General features: G+C 36.7%; 1 protein-coding gene across 3 annotated transcripts in view; it reads right to left on the minus strand.

The window, feature by feature from the left end:
* Positions 1-21917, minus strand: part of LOC132706641 (TWiK family of potassium channels protein 7) — a 398964-nt gene that overhangs the window by 155103 nt on the left and 221944 nt on the right. For all 3 annotated transcript variants that reach the window (XR_009619616.1, XR_009619615.1, XM_060678102.1), the window contains exon 3: positions 14947-14976. The gene's annotated coding sequence lies outside the window, so the exon portion shown is untranslated. The remainder of the gene's footprint in view (positions 1-14946; positions 14977-21917) is intronic.

Genomic DNA, 21917 nt, shown 5'->3' on the forward strand with positions numbered 1-21917 from the left:
GCTATCTCTTTCACATTAATTCGATCGTCGTTTAACACTATTTGATGAAATTTAGCAATGTTATCGTCGGTAGTTACAGTTTTTGGAGGTCCCGAATGTTCATCATCTTATAAGCTGTTTCTGCCACATTTAAATTCAACTGCTCTAAATTTCACTGTGGTAAATGGCGGCGCATAGAGTCTAACTCAACTTTAACTTGCGTAGGCGTATTGCCTTTCAAAGGCAAATATTTTATAACAGCTCTATACTCCATTTTTTCCATTTTGACGAAAACATTCATATCGACCCCCTCAAACGACTCTCAACTATAAACCACACGTCCAAAATGGCAGAAAATTTCGTTAGTAACTATTAAGAAGTGCACAACTACGATCACTAGGATTTAGTAACTACTGCCGCCATCTTCAGGGAGGGGTCGGAAACTTTTCAAGTGACCTTCGCACCATAAATTTAAAACGATTGTACGAAACCAGACAGTAGGTTTTTCTTTAACATTTCGATATGTCGCTTCCTCGTAAGCGCTGTTGGTCTAGTCAGATCTATTTAGTCTACGCTGGCACGATCGAACGGCTGCTTGTGCGGCAAAAACCCGCCTAACTGACGTCAAAATTGAAACTCCCTAAACCCGGTTGGAATAATTAACATCGCCACAGCAACGGATACATCAAAAAAGCGCTATTGCGTTTTTTGTTGCGGCGTTACTCGCTCGCATAAAATTAACGCCGACGATTTTTGAATATTTCAGCGGATACGGCCGAAAATGGCAGCGAGCAATCCCCGCTAACGGTTATTAGAAATGCCTTTGCCACGGTTACAAAAAAAAATCCACGTTCAAATATGAAAATATTTTGCGTAATTTCCAACCGTTGTTAATTGCAAATATTTATCTTAATAGGTAGAAACATTAACTAATATTAATGACGATAATCTACGGATTCGAAAACTTGCCGAGAAGTAAATTTATCCTGCGGGGAACGCCCAAGATAGGGGCTAACGCTAATGAAGACCGAGTTAAAGTACGGGCCGTTTACCGAAGGACGAAGTAAATTTTAAGTTATTCGAAACGGGGAGATATATTATCCGGCGAAGATATCTCAAATTGAATCGAACCGAATCACTTTGTCCATAATTTAAACGTGCACTTCGGCGATTTTGGCTCTGCGGGGTAATAAAATTGATTGCCCTGAAATTTTTGCCGAATAAGCGAATAAGTTTACCATCACCATGGCAATCACTAAAATGGCACCGGGTTATTTAACTATTACGTTACAAGTTTCAATACGGCTCGTTTTGGCGTTTATACTGAACGCTGAATCTGTTAAATATTACCCCATATTTTAAAATTACACAATAGTAATAATAATGATAATGTAAACTTGGAAAAGAATGAATAAAAGCTTAGTTCAGTATTTTAACTTATTTTCCTATTCCTAGCCTTGTGGCAACCTTATAAGGTAAATGAGCAAATAGGTCATAAAGAAAGAGTTTTGTTGCTTATAGATTCCCGGATTTTTCCTTGATGATTGTGTCAAGCATCTGCTGATGAGTTTGTTTGTCGTAGTCTTAAGGCTCGTTCATGTTATTTAAGCCTAGTTGATAAGACAAGCAACCCTGCACTTGTCACTGTTGTCCTCCTTATTCAAACCTCACCATCCACATATATGTAACGTTAAAACCAGACACCACTTGTCCAAAAATCTCTCATCACCTTCGATCCGTCAGAGACAAAATTCCGTTTGAGATGCAGCTTACAGCATTCCATGCATATAAGGGAAAGAAATGCATTGAAAAGACAGGACGAAAAATATCAACTAAGCTCAAAGAACATCAAAGAGCCTTAAGACTATGACAAATATACTCATCAGCAGTAGCTGAACACATTTATGAAACCTGACATCAAACATTATTCTAACTTAACTTATCTTAAAACTAAAATTCTTGCACGTAATCAATTCTTTTACCAAAAAAAATCAGACAATCCATAGAAATCGATAAGCAACCAAACAATCTTACCCGCGACTCAGCAATATGCCAAATCAATCATCCGAGACAATGTTCATATAACTCCTATAGCTCCGCCCCCTTCAAACAATATATAGACAGGTACAGAGTAGAGCGCGAACCAGATTCAGTTAAGCTCTAAAGAAACCAATAGGATGATTAGCGAAACGCAGAAGAAATCCAGAAGATTTTTAAATATATTCAATCATTTCATCATCATCAATTTACAAAAGCAGAGTTGAACCTTAACCTGTACTCCTAACCTAGTCTTCTGCCTACCTTATAAGGCGGATAAGCATGTAGCATAGTAGTGGACTATGAAAAAGTCTTATTTTTTTACAGTTTTACTTTATTTAGAGTATAAAAAGTATCAATATTCCACTTAATTCTTAATAATACCGCGTCCAATCGTTTTTCATTGACTGCAATGCATCGAGGTTCTTAAACCTACAAGGGACAAGTTTTTGTTTCCATTGGCTGGAAGCTTTAGTTTTTAGACTTGACCAGGATGACTAACTGCTTCTCTGCTTCATTGATTGGGTCTTATTACGGAAAAATATTATTCAGGAATAAATGAAATTCTTTAACGCCATTAAGTTAATAGAAAGGTGTTGGGCCATTTATTTTCACTAAGCTTTAATTTAACGTCTACTAAACAGATGTTCTTGAATTACACTCTAGTAAGTCTTAAAAGCATTCTGTCCAAAATCCACGTTATTGAAAAGTCTCAATTTGAAGTAGAGTGTACATCAACGTAACTCCAACAAGGAGAGTTGTCATCTGTAAAGTAATATTAAAGTTAAAAAGATATAAACAAAAATAAAAGAGTATGGAGGTCATTTTCAATAGCGGACTGTTTCATTTTTTTAAAGAAATCTTTCTGATACTTGAGAAGCATTTCCGTTGGTCTGGTATAACGTCGGCATATTGTCATTACACTGACCTTGAAGGGGTATAAAACAACGCCGTTATTCAATTATTTAGGCGTCCAAACGCCTTTTTCTCGAAACGGCGAAGTTCAGCGACATCCGCCCTCGAGGAGGCGGACCAAAGTTTTCGTCTTGACCGTCAGCGAGAGACCGGACAAAAAGTAAACCTTAAAAGCACATGTTCTCGCTCGAAAAGTTTATAATTAAGGTCGGAGAGGCTTTTTGCTAAAACGCGAGGCACCCTCGCTATAAAAACTTTTGCTCGTTTTTCTTCAGACGACGGCTTTTGTCCGCGCACTCGCCTTTATGTCCGTTGACATCGGCAAAAGTGGAAAATACTTTTGTAACGATATGTTTGTTTCTCGCTACGAGAGGCGACGAGGCACTTTTACGCCTTCGCATTAATTCGCTGCTTAGGAACGGTTTCTGGCGCTTGGGTGAGAGTTTATTTTAAATTAGTTTCCCAGCTTAACTGCTTATATTGCCCCAATACGATACGTGTAGGGAATTCCTTCAAATTCAAATATGCTCTGCAGGAAATAATCTGAACTTTCGAGATATTTAATCTAAACACTGGCAACATCGCAATTTTTATATTATAACAAGATAAACAAAGTTTAATATGGACCGTATAAAACTGTAAAAGTGATCTGTAATGTTTCAGTAATAGATACACCTGAAGAACTAAAACCCCAGTATATCGAAAAGACTCACCAACAGACCTTAGCGATTATGGGCCAATTTCTGTCCAAAATACATTTTAAAAAATAACAGAAAAAATAATTAAAAAAAGGATGGCAAAAGTCACAGAAAAACAATACAAGTTTGATCCATATCAATTTGGTTTCCAAAAAAACAATCGTACCTTAGGAGTCTCAGCAGGTCAACTTGAAAATATATCAGGAGAACTTAACAAAATGAGTATGTGTTAGCAATATTCACCGGTTTGCAAAAAATATTCGACACAGAACTGCAAAAATGCACCAATGTGGACTTAAATTGTTGCTTTTTACAAAACTTCTGGATTCCTCCTGCGTCAGTTTTTGGCTTAGTCGAAATCGCTGACGTTTCACCAATCATCCTGTTGGCTTCTTCAGAGCTTGGCTGAATCTGGCTCGTATTTTACTCTGTACATGCTTATATATTGTTTGAAGAGGGGCGAGCGCTAATGAGGGGTATAAACACCGCACCGTCTCGGATGACTGATTCCCAAATTGGTGACAGGTAGAGACCTGAGTCGCGATTAACACTATACCGGCCGTTTAGAAATCCTAATTACGTACGGCGCTTGCCGAAACATTGTCCTGATACCTAACTACCGAATACCGTCAATGCTCAGTGATGTTGTTATAGCTGAGAGCCGGCATATTTTATTTTAAAGTAGGATATAATATTAGGGCTATTTGATTTCAATTGAAAAAACCGGTTTTATTTTTTCGATGGGGGGCAGGGGGGCGAAGTCGGGGGGGCTATCTCGGAAACGGTACGACCTGGGGGGTCGGGGTTCTCGCCATCGAATTCAGAAAAAAATCTCGAGGAGGAAGCGACCTCAAAAAATCGCTTTTGAGGAGGTAGCCCTTTTTCGGTTTTTCGAGGTTTTCGGAGTTATTTGAGGTCGGATCGGGGCGCGGACGGTATATTCGCGTAGAGGGGCCCGAGGCGCACCGGAACCCTCAAAAAGGACGCCCCTCAAAATTGAGGAGGTATTGAGGTTAGGGAGGGTCTCGTCTCCTATGGGACGGATCGAAAATTCGAGTACCTACGTCGACGCGCCTATACCCGGGCGTCGTTCTGAAGGCCCATGTCCTATACCCGTCTGTGGAGTTTTTTTTGAGGGCGCCTCCTCAAAGTTCAAAAAGTTTGCTATCTCCGAGGTTTACCGGCCGAATCGCTTCGAAACCGGCACGGGGGGGTTTCTCGGGTCGGAAACGCCGGATCCGCCCTCAAAAATCTCCTACCTCAAAAACTCAAAAATATGACCTTTTTCAATGTTGTCGTTGAACGCGTCGATTAAGGTCGCGTTAGGTCCGGCCGGGTTCGGATCGATACGGGAGGTGGTCGAAGGAACGGCCTTTCTTACGATACCCTCCTCCCCGATCTCCTCCCAAACGGGGGGCGACAAGGGGGGATCAAAAAAAAGGACCGCGTTTTTCACTTTCCCAAAATCGGAAATCGAAAATTCCGACCTCGGGGCGTGAGTGAGGTCGCGGAGGGGCGTCGAGCGCCGCCTTGCCCTACCTCCTCAAAAATTCCTCAATATTGAGGTAGCGTCGGATTTTTGAGTATTTGAGGTCGGGGGCGGACCCGACCCGGACGCCCCGAAAGCCCTATACTCAGGCCACGCGTCGAGCCCGAGATCGACAATTGGCGAATTTTTTTGTTGAGGTTTTGAGGAGGTCAAAGGTCAAAAAGTTTGCTATCTCCGAGACCGTCGTTCCGATCGGGACCCAACTCGGTAAAGTTCTGGAGGAGGTCGGGGGAGGAAGTACCCGACCTCCCTCCTCCTCCCTCCTCAAAAAAATTTTTGAAAATTTTTCGGCGGCGTCCCTTTCGAAAAATTCCCCCTCCCGCCCTATGGGACCGGGAGGGGCGCCGAATTTTTTTTAAGTAAAGGGAGGACGGGGCTTTCGCCTGACGCGGTCGGATCCGAGGTCGGTCCCATAGGGAGGGAGTGCCTCCCACAAAAAAAATGCTCAGTGATGTTGTTATAGCTGAGAGCCGGCATATTTTATTTTAAAGTAGGATATAATATTAGGGCTATTTGATTTCAATGCTACATATTTCTCAATTTTAGGTTTTTGTAGTATGATAAAATAGTTCACTCGGTTGCTAAGATGGATAGAAATATAGTTCTGTGCAGTGTTTCGATTAATAGATTTTAAAATATTTAATCTTAAAAAAAACAAGAAAAAAATACCAACAAAAATTATTTTTATTATATATTGATTTATTATTTAGATTTAATAATTTTTTTTTGTGTGATAATCCTCAAAACATTTTCCCATACATAAAGGAATTACACAATATGAGCACATGAAACAGGTTTCCTTCCTTTTTCCGTTTTTTTTGCAAACTCTGCAGCGCTTTTGAGGAAACTTCTTATTGCCTGAACTAGTAATTTTCACAATTTTATGTTGTCTCATGTCTGCAGAAAGTCTCATTGGTGCATCTTCGCGAGAAACTCTCTTGGATACATTTCCTGGACTCTCTGAATGAACATATCCTTTTTCAATCCAGTTTTGCGCAATATTTTTCAAAAAAGATGAAAATTTTATTTTTTTTCCTGGATTCAGAACCTTGAAGACAACAAATGAATTGAACAGTGCAGTATTTAATATGAACATAAAAGCCTTCTTTGTCCATTTCACAGTTTTTCTTATAATAGGATTATAAGCAAGGTATTGGTCTGCTATATCAACTCCCTTCATGTACTTATTATATTCCAAAATTGTTTCTGGTTTTTGTATCAGATCGCCAGTTTTTCGATTTATTTTCTGGGTTTGTATCATTCGAGCCTGGTGTATTGTTGAAATCATTCTTACAACTCTTTTATCTTTCCAAATATGTATTAGAATTTCACCTTTTCTACGGAAGTTGTGTTGTCCTTGTTTTAAAGTAATTTTTTTTAGATCGTGTGGTAGCCCGCGGTTCTCTCTTATAGTTCCACAAATTCTTATCTTTTTGTAGAGTAACTTCTGTGCTAACTGAACACTGTTGTAGTAATTGTCCATGTAAACATGGTGCCAAATATTTCCATAACCATCTAAAAGGTTTACGACCAGGTTTTGCAATGTTTCTCCATTGCCACTATATAATTTAAATTTGCATATATATCCAGTGTCGGATTCACACAACATTCTCACTAATAACCCATACTTTGTAATCTTTCCTGGGTTGTACACTCGGAAACTTACTCTACCTCTGCAAGGAATCATGGCTTCATCCAACGATAGATTTTGTTTTGGTTTATAGACTTTATCAAACTTCTCTATAAAGTATTGCATTATTGATTCTACTTTAACAAGTCGACTTGCGTCATCAGGGATTGCACTATTATCGCAAAAATGTAGTGATTGTAGTATTTGCCTGAATCTATTTCTAGTCATGATTTTACCAAAAATTGGTGTTTCCATGTACGGATCAGTAGTCCAATAATCGTTAACATTATTTTTTTTTACTTGTCCCATCAATATATTCAAAGCTAAAAATTTCTTGATTTCTGTTATCGTGGTATCTCGCCACTGCTTTGTGCTTTTTACACGTTTATATTTATGCATGTTTTGCATATAATATCTATTTGTCTCTGTTACTAATAATTGAAAAAAATCATCATCTATAAACAAATCCACCACGTCTGAAATATTTTCTGCATTTCTTGGGAACACTTTAACCCCAGAATTTCCCAAAAATGGGTTTACTGTAATATCGTTATCGATTTGGGACCAATTTGATGTTGAACAGTTCTGTTCGTTTTCCAATATCGTGTCTTCTGAATCGCTGCTTTCAGATTCACTTATAATTGGCAAAACATTTCTTTTTCTGCTACTTTCTGCTAAATCTGTATCGTCGCTGTTACATTCTTCATCATTTTCAAACTCAGATAATATATCGGCACATACCTCATTACATTTATTAATTAATTCAAAGTCGTCTTCTTCCATGATATCGCAGGGCAAACAATTAAATTAATATATAAATTACTTAATTAATCAGTCAATTCGTAAGTTAATTATTGCAGAACACAAGCTAACTCTTAAATTATCAGTTATAATGTGACATTTACTATGACAACAAAAAACGTACTACTACGTCAACGGCGCCTAGATTTACAACCAAAAATAACGTACCACTACGTCCACGGCACCTAGATTTGTCACAATTAATGACGTATTACTACGTCAACGGCTACAAGATTTTGGATGAAAAAAACGTATTAATACGTCAACGGGCACTAATGTGTTAAGATTGTGAGGTTGTTTATAGATTTCTACAGACTCTCGGATTTTTCGTTGGTAGAAGAACTGATTACATGCAGGAATTTTTTAGTTTTAAGGCTCTTTCGTGTTCTTTGAGCCCATCTGATATTTTTCGTCCGGTCTCTCCAATGTATTCTTTGCGGCATATGCATGGAATGCTCTAAACTCCTGGTGTCTCAAATGGAATTTTGTCTTTGACGGACCGCAGATGTTGAGAGATTTTTGGACAAGTGGTAAATCTGGTTTTGACGTTATACTTCTTTAGAACTTTTGATATGTGGTCAGTGATATTTTGAATGTAAGGAAGGATCACAGTGGCAAGTGTAGGATTGCTTTCGGCCTCATTGCTATTGGAAGGTTGTGGTGAAGTGTATTTTTTGATGGAACGTTTAATATCTTTAATGTGGAAATTATTAGAGAGAAGAGCAGAGGTAAGGTGTTTTAATTCTGTTTTCAGTGACTCGGGCTGAGATAGTGTTACGGCTCTGTAAATAAGAGATTTGATAACCGATGATTTTTGGGCCGGATGGTGATGTGACTATGCATTAAGGTATCGGTCTGTGTGCGTAGGTTTTCTGTAAACACAATGACCCAATGGTAGGTCTGATTTTCTATTGATAAGAATATCTAAGAATGGAATGTTATTATTAGTTTCCAACTCAATGGTAAAACATATATTAGGGTGTATCGAGTTTAAATGTCTAAGAAAATCTACTAGGGTTTCTTGACCATGAGGCCAAATAACAAAAGTAAGTTTTAGATGAAAGGTGTCGAAAGCTTTCTTCTCAAAGGCTCATAGGAGAACCCATAGCTGTTCCCGACGTTTGTTCAAAAATTTGACCGTTATAAGAAAAATATGTTCCCGATAAGCATTTTTCAATTAAGGTGAGATGGTTTGGTTCCAGATCCTCGGATTTTAATATATCTAAAATGTTGTCGAGAGTTTCAGGAATAGAAACTTTGGTAAAGAGGGATTCTACGTCAAAACTAACTAGAATATCTTGTTTAACTAATGTAATGCTTTTTAATTGTCAATGAAGTGAAAGGAATTAAGTATGAAACTGTCAGTTTGCCCTGTAAGGGGTTTTAATAAGGAAGCTAGATATTTTGCTAGAAAATATGTTGGAGAACCAATCGTGCTGACAATAGGTCGAAGGGGGTTTGTGAATCTTTGGAAGTCAGTAGAGACGAGGAATTTTAGAGTCGTGAGGGGTAACAGATTTTTTCACGGAGTCTGCTAGAGAAGAAGCCTGAATAACAGATTTAAGAAGATGTAAGAATATCTTGAATTTTTTCCTGATATTCATTTGTGTCCATGACTACCGTAGCATTTCCTTTATCTGCTTTTAGGATCACGATGTCTGGATTGGATTTTAGAGATTTTAGGGCGATGCGTTCAGGCTTTGCAATATTGGATTTAGGAGGTTTTGATTTTTTACGAATTTTTGCGGTTTCAAATCGAATTTCATTAACTGTTTGAGATGGCAGTTTAGGATAGACTCGAGATTTGAAATGATTTCCTCTTTTGGGATAATACGTGGAGCACAGGACGAAGTTGGAACCTTTTGAAAGAACTAATTTTTCAGTTTCCGAAAATTGGTGCGATGAAACATTTATTACAGTGTTTGGTAGTTTAGAAGAGTTTGATGGTTTTCCTAGTTTTGAGGTTAGTTTTTCAAATTTCTGAATGTAATTTTGGGTAGCAGATAAGTGAAGATTTAAAGCTTTGTCATGAATTATGTTTGAAAGGGTATCGAACTCGGATGGAGACAAAATAGAAGAAATTTCAAGGTGTAGAGCAAGCAAAAACCGAAGCAGGAGGAATCCAGAAGTTTTGTAAAAAGCATTACAGTAGCCTGTGGAAGTTTCTTTGAAAAACTTAAATTGTTATTACACATGGTTGTGTTACAATAAGTTATCTATAAATTCAAATAAGATACATATACATATGATAATCAAACAAAAAAAAAATTAAAACTTCGATATGAAGTTGTTCTTGAACAATGTTAAACTGAAAGAAGTGCAAAATTATAAATACTTAGGACTAATCTAAACAAATAAACATGAGTGGAACATATATGCGAACCAAATCGTAAAAAAATGGTCCAATCATTGGTGCAATAAAACGGTGTAGAGACAGTTTAACAAAAAATCTAGATTTTTTACTTTATAATAGCTTCATTGCACCTCATATAAGATACTTAATTCCATGCCGGGGAATTCTTCCCACCCATCTAATTAATTTCTAATAAATTACGGAGAACTCCAAACAAAGCAGTAAGAACCATATTTATAATAAAACGTCTCACTTCAACAGAAATAGAGTATGAAACAACAAAAACACAAAAACTTTTGAACAACAAAAACTGTTAAAAAGTAACTTAGATATAAAGCAAGTGAAACAACAACATAGTCAAAATATCTATAGTGCAAGTGACTTTAGAACTAATTTTTCAAAAACTCTTAAGGTACAAAGAGAACCATTATATAGTCGTATTCAGACTTAACAAAAACAATAAAACAATTTTGTCATAAATTAAATATATATTTGCAGTGACTACTTAAACTTAAAAAGTCTTGCATAAAATACCAAGCCTATTGTATAATTATTTTATTTTAATTGTAATTTAAGACTCTGATACCAGTGTCTAAGACTGTTTTGGAGTCAGTCATTAAAAAGTCCTTATCTACTTTTTTTTGTTAATTTCCATAATTTCTTAGAAATGATAAATAACATACATATATAGTAACCAAAATTATAAGGGTTATTGAGTCAACAATCGGAAAAGATGGCTCGCATCAATACGAAAGGACTTATTTTTTTGTAAATTTTTGGTTAGTTAGTAATTTTTATAGTTCATAGTCGCATCCCCAAAAATCTTCCTTTAAAGTCGTTGGGTTCTATATCCAACACAGCTATATCGCTGAAAAAATTTGGGTGCTCTGCACCACTGGCATGAGATTTATTATTTAGTCTTTAAGAAATTTACGCAATTAAAATTAACTCCTGTAGAGGTCTCAATTTGCTATTGTATCAATTATTTTTACACTCAACGACGTTTGGATGGTGTGTTTTCTATTTGTGTTTTTACGGTCCTGATGGAGTTCGCATAGTTTCACGAAAGCTCGATCTGTCAATAAAGAAAATCGTTGATCTTTAACATTTTTTTCGTGCTGTCTCTGGGGTGGATCCCTGCTATTGATAAGTTGTGTTGATTAGCAGTAGCCTGTCTGACATAAAGCATCCGAAAAAAAAACTATTTCATTTATGCACGACCATGAGTATTCAGCACTAAATAAAATGCGCATCGAAACCGCGATGGTTATGAATACCAGGTCTCACAAAGTATTCCCGAGGCTAACGATGTTATATCAGTCGGTGCTTCCGTTGCGCTTTATCCGTATCCTCTATGCAACTGCCGGTATTTTCCAACCGCAAGCCCCAGATTTACAGCGCGTTTAATCGATCCCAGTCCGATGTCGTTGCTTACGTAAGACAAAACACACACCGTACGACCCTCCTTAACCCCAAGCACGTAAATCTAACCAAAAGCGGCGGATATCCGATTACAGTCTCGCCCGAATTATCACCCGATCCGCGCCGCGCTCCTTTTTTCCCCTTTTTCGAGGGTCGTTATTAACCGGGAGTCCCCGGAAGCGCAAAACCCAATCGACAGGAGGGCAATTAAAAACGAATTTCCGTCGGGGTCCGGCAGTCGCCGTGGTAATCCAATTACAATTAGCCGCTGCCCGTAATCAGCCCCGTCACGTGATTTACTGTAAACGTCGCGACGCGCCGAGACATTCCGACGACGCCGTATCGACGCCTACGTCTCCCGTTTCCAATCCCGCCGCGTGTGGGTTTGAATCTCCAACGTATTTACGTTATAGATTTTTGCTGATACTTGCTTGGGAGCAAGTATCATTCGTTATATTGTTATAGTTGTGGAGGGTGGAGGGTGAGGACGAAACAATCGATTTTCGAGTGGGATATTAGGGATTTTAATTTTTCAAAGAAACTTCCACAGGCTACTGTAATACTTTTTATAAAATTTCTCGATTCCTTCTGCGCCGGTTTTCGTTGACTCGAATTAACTAACGTTTCGCTAATCATCCTGTTGGCTTCTTCAGAGCTGACTGAAACTGGCTCGCACGTTATCTTACCTGAGATACCTGATACCTGGTAGAAGAACTGATTACATGAAAGAATTTTAGTTTTATCGAATAAAATTTTATGTCCGGTTTCATGATTGTGTTCGGTAACTGCTGATGAGTTCATTTGTCTTAGTCTTAATGCTCTTTCATGTTCTTTGAGCCTAGTTGATATTATTTTTTGTCCGGTCTCTCCAATGTATTCTTTGCCGCATATGCATGGAATGCTGTAAACTCCTGACATTTTAAATGGAATTTTGTCTTTGACGGGTCAAAGATGTTGAGAGATTTTTGGACAAGTGGTAAATCTGGTTTTGACGTTATACTTCTTTAGAACTTTTGATATGTGGTCAGTGATGTTTTGAATATAAGGAAGGACAACAGTGGCAAGTATGGGATTGCTTTCGGTTTCATTACTATTGGAAGGTTGTGGTGAAGTGTATTTTGTGATGGAACGCTTAATATCTTTAATGTGGAAATTATAAGAGAGGAGAGCAGAGGTAAGGTGTTTTAATTCTAGGTTCAATGACTCAGGCTGAGATAGTTTTACGGCTCTGTAAACAAGACAGTTGATAATCGATGATTTTTGGGCCAGATGGTGATGTGACAATGCATGGTTTTCTGTAAACACAATGACCCAATTTTAGGTCTGATTTTCTATTGATAAGAATATCTAAGAATGGGAGATTGTAATTAGTTTCTATTTCAATGCTAAAACATCTGTAGTAGATTTTCTCAGACATTTAAACCCTAACATACGTTTTACCATTGAAATGGATACTAATAACAACCTCCCATTCTTAGATATTCTTATCAATGTAAAATCAGACCTAACATTGGGTCATTATGTTTACAGAAAACCTACGCACACAGACCGATACCTTAATGTATTGTCATATCACCATCCGGTCCAAAAATCACTCCATGTATATGCGGCAAAGAATACATTGGAGGGACCGGACAAAAAATATCAACTAACATAAAAGAGCATTAAGACTAAGACAAATAAACTCATCAGCAGTGCCTGCCGGACATAAAATTTTATTGGATAAAACTAAAATTCTTGCATGTAATCAGTTCTTCTACCAACGAAAAATCCGAGAATCTAAATTTCTATAAGCAACCTAACAATCTTAACTGCGACTCAGGTCGCTACTTGGCACCGATATGGGAATCAGTCATACGAGACGGTGTTTATGTCACTCATTTAGCTTCGCCCCTCCGAGCAATATAAAAGCAGGTACAGAGTAAAATGCGACCCAGTTTCAGTCAAGCTCTGAAGAAGCCAACATTATGATTGGCGAGACGTTAGCTAGTTCGAGTCAACAAAAACTGTCGCAGGAGGAATCCAGAAGTTTTATAAAAAGAAACTTTAATGTTTGTACAAGTTATTTTTTATTTTATTTGTTATCATTTATAAAACTTCTATATTCTTTCTGCGTCGGTTGTGGTTGATTCGAACTTGTTAACGTTTCGCCAATCATCCTGTTTCAGTTTAGCTCTGAAGAAACCAGGAACCGACGCAGCAGGAATCCAGAAGTTTTGTAAATAGTATTGCAGTAAGCCTGTGGGAGTTTCTTCAAAAAATATTTTACTTCTTGCTTTGATGGTGTGGTGCGGTGTTTCTGTTTTAATTCTTTGACGCGACACAAACACATACAAAGTGCGTTGCCAAAAATAAACCCAACATTTGGGCAAATATTGCTGATGCGTATCTTGGGAGAAACCGCAATTTTGGAAACAACTGGTGCCGGACAACATCGTCGTAAAAGACCAGGGAGTAAAGAGATGTCAAACTGGCAAGTGGTTTGTATGAAGATCGATAGGATTAAAGTTTAAAATCTCTGACTCGAATACTGTAATAATAGATTAAATATTCCCTTAATAGGATGATACTGAAATAAGAATTAAAAACATTCTAATACGAAATTCCGAGGACTCTATCTAAACGAAATAATAAACTTAATGCTTTTTCTAAAATCGATTTGGATCATCCGGTATCCAAAAATCCAAAATCTTTAAGAGTGTATGGTGTTGATTTAAACGCAGTAACGCAACTTCACTTATATAGATGGCTGGAGGTCTTTGGAGAGAAGTCCAAAGACGTCAACCCCAAGAACTTCGCTCCGGAAATTCAGAGATCAACCCTACAATAAGGGTGGAGGAGTTACGACAACGCTATGTATGGATCTTAGCTTAAGCTAAAAATTTTAAAATATGTGTCTAGCCGTGAAAATTCTGAATACATTTCAAGGCGTGATATAAATTTGTATGAGAATCCAATTAAGAATCTAATGATTTATTGAAGAAAACTGGAAACTAAGAAAATATTTATCTCTTATAAAAAAAGGAGAAAGAATGTAGGTAAGTTTTCAGATTCCCCTAGTCATATATTCGTGTTCAAGAGGTAACGAATATTGCTATCGTCCTTGGTAATGCCAACGCCATATTCACACGAGCACGTCCGTAAATTTTATAAATTGTTGCCTTCGTTCGGCCATTGTTATAGCAGCAGGATAAGGTAAAGTGCGGTATATAGTGGCCATTAATACGCCCAAATGGTCCACGCAAAGTTAGTGGCCGTGAATAATGGCTATTCGTACTGAAGATCATCGTCTGTCGATGACAGAAATCGGAATAGGGTAATATGGAGCGATCACGGCCAACTTTGCGGGCTGCCCGTTCATATTGTCCGAGTGGCGTATGATCTATCGTTACAGAGTCGAATTCAGCCAGAACTACGTTTATGCTTGAGCGTTACTTATTTCAATAGTAGGTAGTAGCGAAGGACCAAGATGGCACCGAACTTTAAAATGTGTTGTAGCTTCAATCATATTAAAATGGGAAATGTAAATAATATTTGTGAGATGCAACTGTAGTTTACTTACGATTTTGTGCGCCAAGTCCCGAGAATTATTCTGAAACAAACAAAAAATATTACACTGCTGTTTAGTTGAATAGTGGAAATCAGGACGCGGTTTCAAGCGACCGTCATCCCTATCCTAGGAGCTGGGCACGAAACATAAAAATTACAGTTTCAAATTTAAACCGGGCCGTTAACGCAGCCATTTTGCATATCAAAGTACATTAGGCGCGAATTTAAACTGGCTGATACGCGATTTTCGAATACGCTTTTTTATTTCGACGACTAAGCGATTTGCATATCGCCCGGTATTTTAATTAATGCAAAAATTGCGGACCACTTTAACGGCCTCACGTTAAATCGTCGGTATAGAATTCAACTTTTAAAACATTTACCTTCTGTTTTTTTTTTAATTTTTCGAAGCCTGACGTTTAATTACATTTGTATTTTTTAATATATTTCTAGGAGGTAAAGTCTGTTCACAGATATAAGACAGTGACTAACTGATACGAATTAAGGAAAGGCCCGGGCAAGCTGTAAGAATGAAATTTGGCCGAACAGGTCCGTACTTTGCTTAGAATTTAATTATTTGGGGTTTTGTTAGGAAAGATACTAAACAATATTTATTTATTTATGTATGTATTTATGTTTAAATCTAAAATAAAATTACAAATTATTTTTATTACCTACTTAAATTAGTCAACTGTCTACTGTGATAACTTGCATTGTCCATTACAATAACGCTATTGGGATGAATGTTTGGAACTAGTTTGTCAAATAAAACAGCGGTGGTGTCTTCTTGGTAATCCACAGAAGAATATTTAATATTTTTCGCAGACAGAGAAAGTCCATTTGCAATCCAACCATCTTTAGAGCCAGCATGCAAAATTATTCAAAGTTATTCTTTTACCTTTTTTTGATGGCGCGTTTGTTTTACATTTGTCAGTTAAGTTAACCCAACTCTTTTTTGGGGTATCATAAGTGTCGAGCCATGTTTCATCCAAGTAAATAATTGGCCTTTGTTGTTCTCTGTAAATCTGGAGCCAGCATGCAAAATTATTCAAAGTTATTCTTGCTATTCGTCAATTTTGTAAATCTAAAATCCATGTGTTGAATACACTTCCATAAAGTAGTTCTGCCATATTTAACACCGGTTTCATCTTTTTCAAGCCTCCTAATAAAGGTATCTAATGTAGGCACGCTTTGGTTCTCGTATAACTGGTAAATTTTACGCCGTATTATATCTTGATCACTTTCATCTACACTCGAGAAAATATCAGTATCGCTTCTTTTTTTCCTCGCTGAAATGGGATTATTCACAATTTTCCATATAGTTGATGTTGGAATTTTCGTCAATGCGGCCGTTTCTTCTAAGGATGTTTGCTTGCTGGCACCACGTTCAATGAGAGTCAAATAAATATTGTTTATAACTTCCTTAGTCTCAATAGAATAGTGTTTTCTACATTTCGGCGGGAGCATCTTCGCACACTATTCAACACACGGTGTATTACACACGAAATAAGAATGATTACTAATAAATTTAAACTAAGTAGTATACCAAACCAAGGAATATTAAACACAGGTAGGTATTAAATAATTTTTTATTGCGGACCACAATTTTACCTGAATTCAAATTCTGAAACTTTAGGTAATAATCTTGTTGCATTGTATGTTAATGACCACCCTTGGATAATCCCATTCAAAAGCAATTGGTCACTTTCTTATATCTATGAACAGACCATATATAACAAATATTTTATAACAGTTTTCACAGTTTTATAAGAACCGCTGATTTAAAAAGTTTGATGAGACCCCGATAAATATCAGAATACCAGAACGGTTTAAGTTTTATAATATAGGATATAATATAGCATATATATAATATTTCGGCCACTTTGTTTTTAAAATCTTGCGTTTTGGTTATTTCCGGATTTTGAAAAAGGTTTCATGGCCTTCTCGAAAACCTTTTTATAAACCTGTTGTTTTTGGGTTTATAGTTTACTGCATAAAAACCGTTAAAATTTTAAAACCATCTAATCAATATTCTACGGCTACTACAAAACGTGGTATGTTTCATGTAGAAGGAGCCCTCTATGTTTTTGAGTTTTTAATGTGTATATTTATTTTCTAATAGGTTTATACCACAAACCCATTTGCAAAATAATTAAATATTACAACTTTGATAGAACGTGTGTGATAAATTATCCAGAACTACTGAAAATCTAATACAAATAGACCAAAATTTTGGGCTAACTTCAAGACAATAATATATTGTCAAATAACGAAATGCAGAAATGCTTTGCCAGGTTGTTAAAAGGTTCTTATGGGGTGCAACCTATTATCTCTGGGCAAAGATATTCTGGAGCTTATTGGTAGCCACCGTTCTATCTTTATTGCACTATATTTTGTTTATGTGTTATGAAGCTTATTTATGTATATCACGTAGTTATGAGTTTTGAGTAACGCAAGCTTTCATGAGCAACTGATCGGTTTCCAAGTTTTATAAAATAGGTTAACACATAACCGTTACGATTATAAAACAAAAAATGTTAGTTGGGCTCTTAATTATACGTAGCAATGTAAAAAGTCCATCAGACATTGTTTGCAAACAAATAATTACTTTTAAATTCTCGTCGTAACAAGAAGTAAAAGGTCGAAATTGTTCTTGAGGCATGGTTGCCATCAAAGGAGCCGTTTTTGAATATTCATTGGATAATATTCTTTGATGTTGCCGCCGCATCCTTACTTTCGCAGATCGGAGATCGGTTTCGCGCTCGAATTGGAACCTAAAAGGCGTTTTGCGACTGATTTAATGAAGGACGTTCCAGTAGAAATTTTATGACAAAAACTACCCCTCGTTAAATGTTTTTACGGGTGAGCCCGTCGGATTGCGACTTATCTAGTACGTATTACCATCCGACATCGACTTTTCGTTTTCCCATTATTGTGGTTAGGTAAAGCAATTTGAGACGGTTCAGAAATCCAAATCCCAGTACTAAGGTTTTAAACAGTATGGTCTTCTCATTTGCATTTAAGAAGGCATACAAAGATAAGCAAATATAAACTTCCACGATTTTTTTTGAAAAATCAGTAAATATTTTGCAAAAAATGAAAAAAAGTGAATAAAAACTTTTTTAGAGTTTCTTCTCTAAAATGACCAATTATACACCGATCTAGCATGAGAAAATTGTCATCTTACCACACTAGTTTCGTTTGCCACGGATGCGAGTCACATTTCAGGGAGATTCCCGCATGGGTTGAGGAGCAATCGGTTGTTTTCGGAAATATTTGCCCCGGTTTGAATTTCAACGTTGTCAATTCTGACAGTCATGTCAGTGATTGCATTTGTGTTGTTTTGCAAAAATGTACCCAAAAACTAAAGGTCGTAGAAAAGGTATGCGTTCTACTAGTGCCAAATAAACTCGTGACTCAGATGCCGTTTATCACAAACATTTAAAAATTAAAAAAAAAATAGAAAACATTAATCGAGGTACAGAACGCTAAAGCCCCTAATGCTATTACTCGAAGTGCTGACGTCACTCTTGATGAGGTTGGGGAAAACTACTCGATATCTACTACAGCACCACAGATGATAATTTTTTTAAGAGTATAATGACCAGCAATAGTTGGACTGAGGTAGCTTTTACTCCATTTATCAAAATAAATAAGAACTAAAAGTTCAGATTTTCACGAAATTATATATTTTTACATGACAATTTTTTCGACAACACCGTGTCTTTATCAAATGTTTGTCGAAACAATTGTCATGTAAAAATATATAATTTCGTGAAAATCTGAAGTTTTAGTTCTTATTTATTTTGACCGGCAATGATGATTGATAAAGCGAATGAGTCCCAAAGCAAGCACTTGCCAGTGCTGTCCTTACATTCGGAAAATTACTGACCACCAGTTCTTAAGAAATATAATGTCAAAATTAGATTTATTGCTTGTCCAAAAATCCCTCCATATTTTCGAATCCTCAAAGACGGAATTCCGTTTGACATAACAGGAGTTTACAATATTCCATGCATATGCAAAAAATGTTGGAGAGACCGGACGAAAAATATCAACTAATCTCAAAGCACAACCTTAACCGGGACCTTTATTTCTACCCACAGCAATATATAAGCAGGTTCAGAGTAGAATGCGAACCACTTTCAGTTTAGCACTGAAGAAGTCAACAGGATGAATTGTCAGCAAGTTTCATTTATAAACAACGGAAGCAGGAGGAATCCAGTAGATTTGTAAACAGTAAGGTCTGATATGATCAATTTGGATAATTGTCCAAGGTCTGATTATTTTTTACCTATACACATGCAAAGGTTAGTTATTCATGAACCTAACATATGTATAACAATGTGAATACATACAATTTCCATTATTCAATTTACAGAGGTGAAGCATATCCTGCTGTTACCCGCGAAATGTATTCGGTGGTCTGTGAAAGAGTTTTATGGTTTGTGTGAATATACTGTTACGTTTTGAGAGCAACTAAACTTGTCTAAAGAGCTAAACTAAACTAAACTAAACGCCCTCACGCGATGTAGTCAGGCCTTAGTTCCAATGGTTTTGATTAGTAACTTAAGCTGATCAAGGGAATCAAAATTACCAGGACGACGACGACGATCGTTTCTAGACAAAGTTGCCCCAACACACGATATTTTTCGTTGGGCGTAACGTAAGGAAGAAAGTGTGCTCCGTCCTGGATACACGTGGCGCAGGGGCGCAGAGCACAAAAGGGAAATAAAACTTAATAGCGTTCATTTGAAGAAACGGCGCGTGAATTTTTTATCGCGAGGCCAGGTCGGTTTCTTTGAGCGTAAGCGTTTTGAAATATGCAACGTCGCTTTGGCCTCCGCTTTGCCCTCGCGGCATAAAATATTTAACTTTAAAACGGGGCGCTAGTTTTGATAAGCTTGTCTCGTCTGTGTTTATTTTTAATTCGGAACAAACGATCAGAAAACGCGATTGCTTATTCTCTTTCATATAGGCATACTAGCGTCTACCCAGAGCGAATGCGATGATAGCCGAGCGGATACGATTTACGAGATATCGGGAACACTACAAATGATCGAATGTTCAAATGATCGAAAATCACGAACGACGTTCCGTCCCGTATCGGAAAGTCTCGGTGAATCTCGCGAGGGATCTCGATGTAGCAGACGGTCAAAAGGCAGACTTTGCAATTTGACAGTTGATACTAGATACGTTTAATCCGAATACGAGTGAGGAAAACGGTGCTTGTTTTAAAGATACAAGACGTACATCGGTTGTTAAATCCGCACATTCTGTCAATTATTGTTTCCAAAAAAATATAGGTTAATTTTATCGAAGGAATGCAAGCCGCATTCAAAAGAATATTTTTTATTAACCCCTGAGTATCTTTTGAATATTTCGTTTTCATTATCGCCACCTATTTATTACAGCCACCGGCTAAGGTAAAAGTTGACGTCTATCAAATCAAATTGATAAAAATTTTATGAGTGACAATATCCACAATAAAATTCATTTTTTAGCAAAACAGGTAGGGTTTACAGCTGATGATGGAAATAAAACTGATTATAAGCTTACTGAATTGAGTGTGCAATTTGTTCTAGCCAGTTGCGAGCGAGCCTTGGGATAACACACATCTATAGGCCTTATCCCTAGGCTACTTTACAAATGAGATAGGGCATTTCCTATAGCCACATTTAATAATTTTAATCTTAAATATAAACAATATTTATTACTCCATGAAGAGTAACATACACTAAATTAGTGTTTATGTTTATGATTTTACGTGAAGTGTAGGAATAGTCCTTCGCCTAGACGTAAAGTATATGTATACGAAGACTTATGTTGTCGTTGTCAATTATTTCAATAAAGTTGATTATTATTATTATTATTATTATTAAATAATATTGTTTAGAAGCTATGTAATACCATTTGGGCAGTAACAGCAAAATACTTTAAGGTACTTCGCCTTGTTTGCAGTACCACCGACACCTGGCTTTCGATAGTTAGCCCACCTCATAGCAGTAGACTAGAACACTATCATCTATATCGAAAAATAGCCGAAGATCAACAGCTATAAATTGATGAAGACATTGAGAACGCAATTTCAGTTCGACTGTCGGGACTACATATGGGTTCGGATAATTTTTTATTAATATCTGCAATAAGCACCTAATGAAAAAAAAAACAATAACATGTCTATAAAATTCATCTGCTAAATGAAGACAGCATACTTAATATATACCAGAGGCGGCTGAACAGATAACACAAACGGAAGGCGAGGTAATAGGAAAAAAGAAGCGTTACAAAAACAGAAGATGGAACAATATGGAATAAGGCAAATGAATAAGAAACAAATAGACAGCATGAAGATATGAAAGTGTTAGATGATTTAGATAAGCAGGAATTTATCAAAACTTTGAAGATAACAAAATTAAAAATTCTACAGGATTGACTAAGATTAATGCAGAATTATAGAAATAGGGGGGAATACTATTGTACCTACGAACGTCACACCTCTTCAATATATACTGGATACAAAAGACGATACCTAAAGATTGGGAGACAAAATTAAACAAATTGAGTTAAATTTGTGTTAACATAAACACCTAAAAAAACAAACAAGAAAAGACTTCCAATTTAATTTCTACGAAATAAATGAAGTACCTTAATTATGGCACGGAAATCTGGACAACAAAACAACAAGAAAGTCGTATTCAGGCACAAGAAATGAAGTTTCTGAGAAATGTCAAAGGATGTATGAGGAGAGAGGAGAGAATTAGGAATGAGGACATTAGACACGAGGTACGTTTTTAAAACATTAACAACAAAATAAAAGAATATAAAAGATGCTTGATGACCTTAACCTAAACAGGATCGATAAAATACAAGCGTTTAATTACAAATGTAAAGGAAGAAGAGTGTAATACTTGTAGCGAAGAAGAAGAAGAAGATTTTGTATTCAGGTTGTTTTATAAGAAACGTACAACTGGTTTCATAGTA

The sequence above is a fragment of the Cylas formicarius genome, unplaced genomic scaffold, assembly GCF_029955315.1.
Source record: "Cylas formicarius isolate icCylForm1 unplaced genomic scaffold, icCylForm1.1 PGA_scaffold_8__14_contigs__length_24414737, whole genome shotgun sequence".
Classification (NCBI taxonomy): Eukaryota; Metazoa; Arthropoda; class Insecta; order Coleoptera; family Brentidae; genus Cylas; species Cylas formicarius.